This window comes from Chrysemys picta, chromosome 2 (genome assembly GCF_011386835.1).
Source record: "Chrysemys picta bellii isolate R12L10 chromosome 2, ASM1138683v2, whole genome shotgun sequence".
NCBI lineage: Eukaryota > Metazoa > Chordata > Testudines > Emydidae > Chrysemys > Chrysemys picta.
In genome coordinates, this window is record NC_088792.1 from 74,740,943 (window position 1) to 74,754,261 (window position 13,319).

A 13,319-nucleotide genomic window follows, 5' to 3' on the forward strand; every position below is an offset into this window, starting at 1 on the left:
TAGATGAGAGATCTCTCTCTCACACACACACCCGTCTATACATTACACTGATAATCCATACAGTTCTCAAATTGGACTGAAAAAATCTGCCATATCTATTTGCCAGTGGTGGAATCTCTATACTCTCTTTTGGTCATTTGTGTGTCAGCAATGGTGGATAACATATCACATAAAAATAATTAAATATTAGAAACAAATGGCTCTAGACTTTTGTCTTCCAGGACTTTCTGTTGACAGACAAAACTATTATTTCAGCAAGGATTTAGAAGTAGTGAATGGAGATGGTTATATAAGGTGCTTAATTTTTCCAAGTAAATCACCAGGTCATCTTTTATAGGACTTGGGCAGTAATGCTGATGGTTGGAAAATGTCTACAAGTGTTCTGTAGTAGCTATGTTCTTCTAAATGCTACGTAATCCCAGGGATATTTTAGGTAGCGCTGTCAGGAACACTGAAATGAAGTTTTCATTGGAACTTACTGTTTCACCAGAGTCCACGCATATTAGTTTGGACAACATTTTCATGGGGAAGGTGGGTCAGAAACCCTCACACACTCTAGCCTGAGACATGAGAGACCAAAGGTCACTGCTCTATCCATCAGGCCACCCCCATACAAACACACCTTCATTCCAGATTGAAAAGCTCAGGTGTCAATCTGAAAATGGACATTTGGACAGGATTCTGTTTTCACAAAAACACTGGAAAGGTTTTGCTCCACAACATATTTTGAGACCTTGAATGTTGCTGCAACCTGGAATTGTTGGCCAGTTCTAATTTTAAAAGGCACGGATTTCGTTTCCGATAAGTAGCAGCGATGTTGGTGAGCTCAGCGGGGCTGTCTCTGAGCAAAGTCCACCTACCACTAGCACTTTCAGCCTGGAGTGGTTGATGGGTAATTTAGACTGGGAAAAAGCTGGAAAGAATAGACTTACCGGGTAGGACTCCACTGCAATTAAAAACCCGCAGCTGGCCTGTGCTGGCTGACTGAGGCAAAGGGACTGTTTAATTGTGGTGTAGATGTTCAGGCTCAGGCTGGAGCCAAGGCTCTAAAACTCTGGGAAGTGGGAGAGTCCCAGAGCTCAGGCTGCAGTCTGAGCCCAAATGTCTACATAACAGTTAAACCGCCCATTAGTCCAAGCCTGAGCCAGTGGGCATGGGCCAGCTGCAGGTGTCTAATTGCAGTGTAGACATACCCCAAAAGTTTCACCGTCAGAAAGAGTCTGCCTTTTCAAGAGCTATACCATAGAGCGCCTAATCCACCACTGCTTTCCACCAGTTCTACATTGATGTAACGCCACAGATTCCAATGCAATGACACTGATTTAAAATTAGAGTAATACAGTGGTGAATCAGGCCATGAAATCTTATATTAGAATTCTATTAACAATTTTCATTGTGACAGAGGAAAAGAGTTGGTATCTTCCCAGTTCAGACTTAATGGAATTCTCCTGTACAGGGCTAGGGCTGTTAGAACATGTTTTAACCCTATTGGATTGTCTATAACCCTAAAAGGTCAAAGAGAAAGGTAAAAAAACCACATAATTTCTGACAAAAACAACAAGGAGTCTGGTGGCACCTTAAAGACTAACAGATTTATTTGGGCATAAGCTTTCGTGGGTAAAAACCTCACTTCTTCAGATGCATAGAGTGAAAGTTACAGATGCAGGCATTATATACTGACACATGGAGAGAAGGAAGTTACTTCGCAAGTGGAGAACCAGTGTTGACAGGGCCAATTCAATCAGGGTGGATGTAGTCCACTCCCAATAATAGATGAGGAGGTGTCAATTCCAGGAGAGGAAAAGCTAATTTCTGACAGGCGTTTGCACAGTGCCCTCCTTCCCCGCACCCCAGTGGACATCTTTTGGTGTGAATGTAGGATGTGTCATAATGAAGCTGGTGAAAAATGGCATTTCCAGCCATCAGCACCTATACAAGTAGGCAAATGTATCTTGGCTGGGGTCCAATAAAGTCTGCCTAGGACTTTGACTTGAAATATATATATTGAATAAGAGGATTACCGAGTTTTCACATCATGACATATATTCTTCCTGCCTACTCCCTCTCTGCCCCCTCCCAGCATCCTCCTCTAGCATAACAGGCCTTGTCTGTGAGAACAGAATGTCTTGTCCTTTGGACGTATTAGTTCACATTCAGTCCTGTGGAGTGACATTGGTTTCAGTGGGGTTACACCAAGATGAACTTGGCCAAACTAACTTCATCACTCAGTGATGCTTTTCCGAAATGAGCTGTTAAAATTATCACAAGATGTTCTTTGCTGACAGAAAAAAAAGACAGGGCTTCTTATAACATACATTTTGTCAATCCAGTCACTATCCAGGCATGTGTTAGAGAAGCCAGGATGGGTGTCAGGCAGGTAGAATCTGTATCAGCACTTCAGATAGGTCGGTGACCAGCCTCAGTGTTTTAACTTTGGAGAGAAAAGATTGACGGTGAAGGCAGGTGCAGCCAATGCTGTTTGCCAGTTGGAAGTGCCATGTCAGACACCTGGTAGTGACAGCCATCCCAGCACCTGGTATTAGAGGAAATGTCGAGAGTGCGGAGACATACAATGACTGATGTGTCTACTCCCATTTGCAATCAGGCTGTAATTCATAATCATCTCTTCCCCACCACTGACATGTTTGAGTTTGGGGTTTTTTGTTGTTGTTTTTTTTAAACTCTCCTCTCCCCAACTCCCACTGTGCTGCCTAGATCTTAGCTAGCACACTCTAATTTCTCACACAGCATCTAATTGATTATCTACAGTTTCCCACAGCTTATCTGCATTACTACTTTCTAAATAGCGGTCCCCCATTTTGTATCTCCAGTAATTATTTCTCCCCAGAGCTTACCTCTATCTATATTAAAATCACATTTTTATATTATCTGCCCATTTCATTGAGCTTGCTAGCTCCTTCTGCAATTTTAATGTATGTTCTTTCCTTCTGGTATAATTTAAAAGTGTAACAACCCCACAGCTGACATTTTCTGCTGCATCATTAATAAATATTGTCAGGATTTGAGGAAGGTAAAGCCCTTGAAGGAATATTTCCAGCTTTGATGAAAGAAACACAAGTTTATATTTGATATGAGTCTAAACTCAGAGGTTGGCCTTTTCAGAGCAACTTTGAAAGGAAAGTTTGTTCAGTCCAAGGCTTGCCAGCAAAGTACATAATTGGTCCCTATGTAAGTAGCAATAAGTGTTTACAACATTGGTCGGATGTACTCATTGATGATAGAGGTGTTCTTAGCCAGACTCTTGTAACACTGTCTACTTGTTTTTTCTTCTGTAATATTATTGTAGACTTTATGGTGTAGCTGTATGCTGTGCCTCCTGGCTCATTGCAAACTGCTGGTGAACAACCCATAGCTCAGAGAGGTTTCTAAAAATCAGTTGTTAAATATCTGAATAATGAACAAAATTCAGCTTGATCTCTTTGTGGACAATTTGCAAATCGAATGCAGGGATGCATTTCTGGAATAAACTGAAATGAACAGTTTGACTGGATTTAGCAGCAAAGCACCTGGCTTGACTGACACTTTTTGCATGCTGCTAATACCGGTGAAACAGATGAGATTCTAAAACCTGTCTGAAATGTACTTTCCCCCCCCCCTATAAAATATGGGGTTAAAAAATAGAGGCCCTTGTGGTGCAGTAGAAAGGTTTTACTGGTACTTGTTTGGGTTGGCGCACCCAGCTGGTTGAGCTCTTTACCTCTTGTGACTAATGTAGCCATTCCAAACTCACATCCTTATAAACAAACCACACCTCACGGCATCCTGTAGCGTCTGGTGGCTCAACAATTTCCATGAGAGCCCTCTCACCCCTCTCTTCGAATTCCTCCACTGCCTCCCCCTTCTCCATCACAAACATAAGCTGCTCATCTTCACTTTCAAGGCCTTTTATGGCTTAATCCCACCCTACCTATTATCTCTCACTATCAAGATGTTGATTCCTGTGGCACCTTTAAGACTAATCGATTTATTCGGGCATAAGCTTTTGTGGGTAAAAAACCCACTTCCATCAAGAAGGGGGTTTTTTACCCACAAAAGCTTATGCCCAAATAAATCGATTAGTCTTTAAGGTGCCACCGGACTCCTCGTTGTTTTTGTGGATACAGATTAACATGGCTACCCCCTGATACTTGGTATCAAAATGTTGACTCCCTGCCTCTAATCTGCCCATGATGCCAGAATCCAATCACCCACTTGTTGAGTTTTCAAAACAACACCTTTGTGCTTTTTCTCATTCTGACCATCATGCCTTAGAGGTACTCCCCATAAACATCTGCAAAACTACCTTCTTAGCTAACTTAAAGCTCTCCTTTGCCAGGATGCCTACAAAAAAACATAATAGGCTACTTGTGGGCTGAGACCACTGACTGTCATGCTGACCTGTATGGTCTACTCCCCAATCTTTCCATCTGTATCCCACTGCAAACTCTTTGGGGCAGGGACCATATTTTAGTTCTGTTCGTACAGTGGGGTTCTGGCCCACGACCAGGCCTCCTAAGCACTACAGCAATGTCAGTAACAACTTGTCCAGTTTTCTTGTAATGTTACTGTTAATAACAAATAGCCAAAGCTGCAAGATGCCAAGTGTCTCCCGAGAGAACCTAAAACTAGCATGTTTATTTATGAAAGCCATACAGTGTACCCAATTTTAAGTCATTTCAGAGAGAGACTGCTTGTGGTAGTGTATCTGAGATAGTGTTCAGAACATCTCTTAAGCATATGTTTAAATTGAATTGATTTCACTGAGACTTATGCACGTTCTTAAAGGTTAATCTCATGCTTAAATCCTGAACTGGGGCCTCAGAGGGGAGATGTCCACAGTACGAGGCTAGCGTCGACTTCCAGAGCATTGCACTATGGGTAGCTATCCGACAGCTATCCCACAGTTCCCGCAGTCTCTGCCGCCCCTTGGAATTCTGGGTTGAGATCCCAATGCCCGGATGATGCAAAACAGTGTCGCGGGCGGTTCTGGGTACATGTCGTCAGGCCCCTCCCCCCTCGTCACAGCAACGGCAGACAATAGATTCGCGCCTTTTTACCTGGGTTACCTGTGCAGACAACATACCACGGCAAGCATGGAGCCCGCTCAGCTCAGCTGAGCTCACCGTCACCATATGTCCTCTGGGTGCCGGCAGACGTGGGACTGCATTGCTACACAGCAGCAGCTGCTAACTGCCTTTTGGCGGTAGACGGTGTAGCATGAGTGATAGCTGTGGGGCTGGCAGCCGTAGGGCTGCATTGCACCAGCCCCTTGCCCTTTGGTAGGCGATGGTATATTATGACTGGTACCCATCGTCATCATACTGGAGTGGCTGTCAATCATGGCCACCTGGGCAGACATGTTTCGATGATGATGGCTACCAATCGTAATATACTATTTTCTGCCAATTGCCCAGTATTGTCTGCTAAGCACCCAGAAGAGGCCGAGGGCGATGCTGTGTGCTGGCGGACGTGGGGCTGGCAGACGTGGGGCTGCATTGCTACACAGCAGCAGCCCCTTGCCTTTTGGCAGACGATGGTATATTATGATTGGTATCCATCATCGTACTGGAGAGGCTATCACTCATGCTGCACCGTCGGCTGCCAGCTTAAGATGTAAAAAATAGATTTGTTCTGTATTCATTTGCTTCCCCTTCCTCCGTGAAATCAATGGCCTGCTAAGCCCAGGGTTTTCAGTTTAATCTTTGGGGGGACCATTCTGTGATCCAATTTGCCAGGGCAATGAAAGACCTGGTGATAGCAAGGGCAGTGACTCTGGGCAACGTGCAGTCAATAGTGGATGGTTTTGCTGAAATGGGATTCCCAAACTGTGGCGGGGCCATAGACGGAACCCATATCCCTATCTTGTCACCGGAGCACCAAGCCACCGACTACGTAAACCGCAAGGGGTACTTTTCAATGCTGCTGCAAACCCTGGTGGATCACAAGGGACGTTTCACCAACATCAACGTGGGATGGCCGGGAAAGGTACATGATGCTCGCGTCTTCAGGAACTCTGCTCTGTTTCGAAAGCTGGAGGAAGGGACTCATGAAGCCGTACACAGGCAGCCTGGACAGGAGTCAGGACCTGTTCAACTACAGGCTGAGCAAGTGCCGAATGGTGGTGGAATGTGCATTTGGACGTTTAAAAGCACGCTGGCGCAGCTTACTGACTCGCTCAGACCTCGCTCAGACCTCAGCGAAAAGAATATCCCCATTGTTATTGCTGCTTGCTGTGCGCTCCACAATATCTGTGAGAGTAAGGGGGAGACCTTTATGGTGGGGTGGGAGGTTGAGGCAACTCGCCTGGCCGCTGATTACGCGCAGCCAGACACCAGGGCGGTTAGAGGAGCACAGCAGGGCGCGGTGCGCATCAGAGAAGCTTTGAAAACGAGTTTTGTGACTGGCCAGGCTACTGTGTGAAACTTCTGTTTGTTTCTCCTTGATGAACCCTCCAAACCCCCCCCCCCGACCCGGTTCACTCTACTTCCCTGTAAACCAACTACCCCACCCCACCCTCCCCTCCCCAATTCGAGCACCGCTTGCAGAGGCAATAAAGTCATTGTTTTTTCACATTCATGCATTCTTTATTAGTTCCTCACAGAAGTAGGGGGATAATTGCCAAGGTAGCCTGGGATGGGTGGGGGAGGAGGGATGGAAAAGGACACACTGCATTTTAAAACTTTTACTCTTATTGAAGGCCAGCCTTCTGATGCTTGGGCGATCATCTGGGGTGGAGTGACTGGGTGGACGGAGGCCCCCCCACCGTGTTCTTGGGCGTCTTGGTGAGGAGGCTATGGAACTTGGGGAGGAGGGCTGTTGGTTACACAGGGGCTGTAGCGGCGGTCTCTGCTCCTGCTGCCTTTCCTGCAGCTCAACCATACGCTCGAGCATATCAGTTTGATGCTCCAGCAGACGGAGCATTGACTCTTGCCGTCTGTCTGCAAGCTGACGCCACCTATCGTCTTCAGCCCGCCACTTGCTCTTTTCAGCCCGCCATTCAGCCCGCCACCTCTCCTCTCGTTCATATTGGGCTTTTCTCATCTCCGACATTGACTGCCTCCACGCATTCTGCTGTGCTCTGTCAGCATGGGAGGACATCTGCAGCTCCGTGAACATATCGTCCCTCGTCCTACGTTTTCTCTTTCTAATGTTCACGAGCCTCTGCGAAGGAGAAACATTTGCAGCTGGTGGAGGAGAAGGGAGAGGTAGTTAAAAAAGACACATTTTAGAGAACAATGGGTACACTCTTTCATTACAAGGTCGCATATTTCGGCTTGCAGGCAGCCATGGTAGGCCACAGTGTTTTGGCTTTTTTAACCTTCTTAACATGCGGGAAAGGTTGCAAACAGCAGCGCATTTCCCATATCAAGGATGAATTGGGTTGTCCATTTAAAATGGGTTTTCAATGTAAAAGGAGGGGCTGCGGTTTCCCGGTTAACATGCGGCACAAACACAAGTAAACCACCCCCCCCACACACACACACGATTCTCTGGGATGATCACTTCACCCCTCCCCTCCACCGCGTGGTTAACAGCGGGGAACATTTCTGTTCAGAAGAGCAGGAACGGGCGCCTCTGAATGTCCCCTTAATAAAATCACCCCATTTCAACCAGGAGAGCTTTCTGGAGATGTCCCTGGAGGATTTCCGCTCCATCCCCATACGCGTTAACAGATTTTTCCAGTAGATGTACTGGCCGCGATTGCCAGGGCAAATTAATCATTAAACACGCTTGCTTTTTTTTTTGTAATGTTTACAAATATTTACAAAGTTACACTCACCAGAGGTCTCCTGTGTGCCCTGAGGGTCTTGGGTGAGTTCGGGGGTTACTGGTTCCAGGTCCAGGGTCACAAACATATCCTGGCTGTTGGGGAAACCGGTTTCTCCTCTTCCTTGCTGCTGTGAGCTACCTACAGTACCTCCATCCTCATCTTCCTCGTTCCCTGAACCGTCTTCCCTGTGTGTTTCTCCAGTGAGAGAGTCATAGCACACGGTTGGGGTAGTGGTGGCTGCACCCCCTAGGATCGCATGCAGCTCCGCGTAGTAGCGGCAAGTTTGCGGCTCTGCCCCGGACCTTCCGTTTGCTTCTCTGGCTTTGTGGTAAGCTTGCCGTAGCTCCTTAATTTTCACGCGGCACTGCTGTGTGTCCCTGTTATGGCCTCGGTCCTTCATGGCCTTGGAGATCTTTTCTAATACTTTTCCATTTCTTTTACTGCTACGGAGTTCAGCTATCACTGCTTCATCTCCCCATATGGCGAGCAGATCTCGTACCTCCCGTTCGGTCCATGCTGGAGCTCTTTTGCGATCCTGGGACTCCATCACGGTTACCTGTGCTGATGAGCTCTGCGTGGTCACCTGTGCTCTCCACGCTGAGCAAACAGGAAATTAAATTCAAACATTCGCGGGTCTTTTCCTGTCTACCTGGTCAGTGCATCTGAGTTGAGAGTGCTGTCCAGAGCGGTCACAATGAAGCACTGTGGGATAGCTCCCGGAGGCCAATAACGTCAAATTCCGTCCACACTACCCCAATTCCGACCCGCAAAGGCCGGTTTTATCGCTAATCCCCTCGTCGGAGGTGGTGTAAAGAAACCGGTTTAAAGGACCCTTTAAGTCGAAAGAAAGGGCTTCGTTGTGTGGACGTGTCCAGGCTTAATTCGGTTTAACGCTGCTAAAGTCGACCTAAACCCGTAGTGTAGACCAGGCCCAATTCTCCCATCCCCCCAATCCTTATAGAAGGGGAGGGCAACAGGGTCCCAGTGATGGGACGGCTGGGATCACGTGGAAATGATGACCTGTGGCATACAAGTTTTTCCTAGGTAGTTTCCGATTTTAAGTGAATAAAGTTGTGGCCTAATTAAACCACTTCCACTGCCTTCGGTCTTTCTTCCAACATGGCTAGACAATGGCTAGGGCTTACCCACCAATAGTCCCTAGTGCTGAGACTGAACATTTGTCCGGGGTGAATTGTCTGCTTCAGATAAGGCAGCAAGTCCATGCCATATTTACTACTAAAAATCACAGGTTTCCAGAGTGATCCCTACAATCCTCACCTCTAGCCTCACCCAACACTCAGTCTTGGCCCCCTCCCGCACATCAGAAAAAGCAAAACCTCCCCTGAGTAAGCGTGATCACATAGTATTTCCAGACAGACACGTTCAGCTGAGCTTTGCAAACAGGCCTCTGAATTTTTTTAAGACGTTTTCCATTACTAATCTCAATCTAATCCTTTGAGAAGGGCTTAAGTGGTGCGCATCGTAAATAATGATGAAGTGTCAGAATGCTGTTCAGAGCAGGCAACTGGAGAACTGTGTAAGAGACAACTAGTCATCAAGGCAGAAGTGCAAAAAGCCAAAAGATCAAATGACGATCTTATTTTAACTACTTTTGGAATGGAGGTCAGGGATACAATCGCTCTGAAAAGAAAATCATCAAGATCACTGGGGTTGATCACCCTAGACACTTCTGTAGAATACTGGTACAAATGAACATCAGCGTGTCAGTATTCCCCAGTGCTTTAACATGATAGCAAGATCATGCTCTGGTCTATGCCACAGCACTTTGAATAGAATCTTGCCATTGGCGCTGCTAGACCGGATTTTTGCAATGCACTCGACTTGGCATAGCTTTAAAGCTACGTAGAAGCAAAAACTGGAGAGAGACTACAGTTACCATCTTATTTAGAGATACTGGTCACAGGTAGCAGATTACACCTGGTCTCTAAGTCTGCACTAAGGCTCCAATTTGCCTGCAGCTGCGATTCAGTGAGTACCATTTTTTGAATCTGTAATACTATAGAATGCAGTAGAACCCCATTTATCCAACCCTCCATTATCTGGCTCTCCATATTAATCAAACAATCAGCGCGCACACGTTCAGAAGCTATAGCTTTGCTCTTTCCTAGTCTCCAGATTTTTTTGATTATCCAATCTGGCCCCGGTCCCAATTAGATTGGATCAAGGGATAATCCTGCTGTATATGGTTTGGGATGTGGCTACCTAGCAGACTATCTCTCTTCCTGCGTAGTCCTGGCACTTGAAATCAGCTGGGGAACTTTGCTCAGTTTGATTGTCAGGAGACTGATGATCAGACGCAGGGCCCTCCACTCTAGAAATGAATCCTTTTGCTGACAGACCCTCAGTCACTCATCTTCAGCGCACAGATACTCAAGTTTTTCCCTGAGAAGTTTTATTATTTATATTACTATAGAGCTTAGAGGCCTCAATTGAGATTGGAACCTCACTGTGTTAAATGATGGCCATATAGATAGTAAGAGAGAGTGCTTGGACGAAATGGCTACAAGCTAAATACACAGAACAGGGAGCAGGTGGGAGAAAGTGGGATTTGTTTATTCACATTGACAGAGAGGTTAAGTGACTTGCCCAAGGTCACACAGGATAGCTCTGGTAGAGTCAGGAACTGAACACAGATCCCTTGTGTTCAGCCCAGTTCCTTAAGAAAGAGGCATCCTCTCTCTTGCTCAAGGAAGTCACACAAAAGTAACTCCTAGCACTTCCATAACATTTTGCATTTCCAAAGTAATTTACAAAAACTAGCTACAACAATCTGCATAACACTCTGTGAGCTGGTTAACAATTAGTGATATTTCCATTTTAGAGTTGGAGAAAGGGTGACAAAGACAGCCTTTTTTGTAAAGAGGCATGAGATCCACGCGCGATGGTGTGGACACATTTGGGTGTTCGCACACCTGCTAGGCATGTACAATCCCACTAACTGTATGCACAAAAGGAGCTATGCAGTGGATTTGGGGTAATCCACTTAACCACTGTTGGCCAAAGTGGGGTTAGTGGTTTATTCAAGGCCCAGAGCAGGTCAGAGGTAAACTGGAATTAGGGGATGGCTCCTACTGCTCTGGTCAATCCTCTAGATGAAGTAAGATCCTGTCTCTGAAATCCACTGAAGTCATTGAGTCCATCAATTTAACCCAGAGTTTTCCTAGTTCACAGCCTATAAACAGCACATACACAACTCTGATGTATACCAAAAATGCAATACAGAAACACTGTCACATTTCCTGAAATGTTGTGTCAGTCTTTCCTATTCTTTATTATTTTGAGTAAGTTTAGTCTAAAAACTGGGTTTCTGATCAGATAAAGACATCCAGAATTGAAGGCAGGCAACATATGCTATTTTAGTGAGCGTATTATTTAAAGTAGGCCCTTCCCCATCTGTTTCAGACCTAATTATTACATCATCATTATGCAGCAAGATTTACAATAAGTGAATTAAATGAGTATGCAAGTGCTTTGAACAATGCAGCTGTGACATTTTTGGAAATGAAATAAGGGAAAATGTCACTTTTTTCCCCCTACTGTGTTTGCAGAGAACGTTCCTTGGTAAGCAAACAAATAGTTCTCCCACATTCCTTAGTCACACATAATTGTGTACTGAAGAACAACAAAGCACCCCCTTGGATTTGAAGAAAATGCTACACTCTTATCAATGACAACATTGCAAGTTTAGTGATCAAAACAGCAGTCTCTATTAAAAACATGCAGCTTGCTCTCCCTAACCTAGTTGTCTTCAGACCAAATCAGATTAAGATTAATTACAGTGATTAAAGAAGGGGACAGGATACAGCAATAGTAGTATCAATGTATCACATTTACTGTTTCCCTGGTCCTTTATCCAACAAGAAATCAGCAAGTCATAGGGGCTCTACTTTAGCCCATGTGCATTTTGTTCTAGAATAATTAACCCTTTGTCTGCTCATTTACAAAGCATAGGTATGATTATACAACCACACACAGTCTTCTTCATAACTGTCTTCAGAGGGAACAAAATAGCCAGATTTTTATCATTTGTGCCCAATGTGTGGTATCCATTGGAAGCAGTTCCCTAGATATAACTTTTTTTAAATTAATGTGCAGAGGTAGAATGAAAAAGGTTTGGCTAAGGTTCAGGTTATGAAATCATCATGGGGAACCCTACTTCCAATTCTCTCCCCTCCTTTTATGTATTTAGGATATTGCATTTTTGTAAGTGGAGCTATGTTGCCCCTCAGTTCAAGCCCAGCTGTCTGTAGCTACCTGAAGCTAGCTTTAGCCCCAATATAAGGTCATATTACAAGGCCACTGGATTGGTGATAGGCCACTGAAATTCTATTAAGTTGCATTTAAAGGACTACTGGACAACCCTCATTTCCAAGCCACAATCTGCACCTCAGGGCAGGTGGTAAAGGATCACTTTCCCTCCCCCAAACCAAGATGCAGAGTGAGAGTCAGGGCCTGAGCCAAAGCACAGAAGGAAAAGAAAAAAAGAAAAGGAAAGAGTCCCTTTGGGTTTTGGATCAGCCCTACCATCTTTTGTACAGGTTGAACCTCTCTAGTCCGGCACCCTTGGGACCTGACTGGTGCCAAACCAGAGAATTTGCCGAACCACAGGAGGTCAATGCAGAGTGCCAGCGGGTCTCCATAGGCGTGAGAAGTTCAACCTGTAGGTATAAGTAAACCTGGCTTCAGGTCACACAAGTTCTCTTGCCAGGGGACTTGGCTCTTCTCCTTCCAATCAGTAGCAAAGTCACTCTGACCAAATTCTGCTTCTTTTAGGTCTTCTTCTTACTTACCCTGCTCAGGATCTTGTTCTGCTAAGAGACCCCTCCTCTGTGCCTGACTACACAAGCAACCTCTACATGACCAGATAGAGCTTCTTCCATTACACCAGTGAAAGACTCTAATCCCTTTAATGTCTGGCTCCATGAAGAATGGGGACACCCTGTCTCGAGTGCTTTAGCACTACTTACGGCAAGCGGTCATCAGATGAAAAACAAACAGGTTCAGAAGAGACCAGTGACTTTGTAGGCAGAAAGGCAGCAGAAAATAAGGACAGCTGGACTGTAGGAGACAAATATTTATTCTCCATATTTAAGCTTTGAACTGGAGATCAAACCCAAGCCTGGAGAAAACAAAACCAAACCACCACATGATTGAAGGGAGAGGATTTGCCCCTTGCAAATAAAGTCTACGACCATGTCTCCCCTCCATTAGCAGATGGCTGCTTGACTTTTTATCTCTAGCAATATAAGTGTTGAGCTATTTCCAGTGCTAACCCTGTGCTTGTAAATATGGATACTCATCTTGTTTGAGAAATTTAAATATTTCAGCTTGGCATGGCACTAATACTGAACCAGTAAGTACCTGGAATGAGGCCATGCAAGAAACCTTGCTGAGATAGCAACAACAGAGCTGGGTGAAGTATGTGAAAAAGAACTCCTAAAACCTTTGTGAATGCCAACTCAGACTTGAATCCAGTCAAACTTGTACACCCCATTGTGTTGGCTTCTCACAAAGCATTCACATGAGC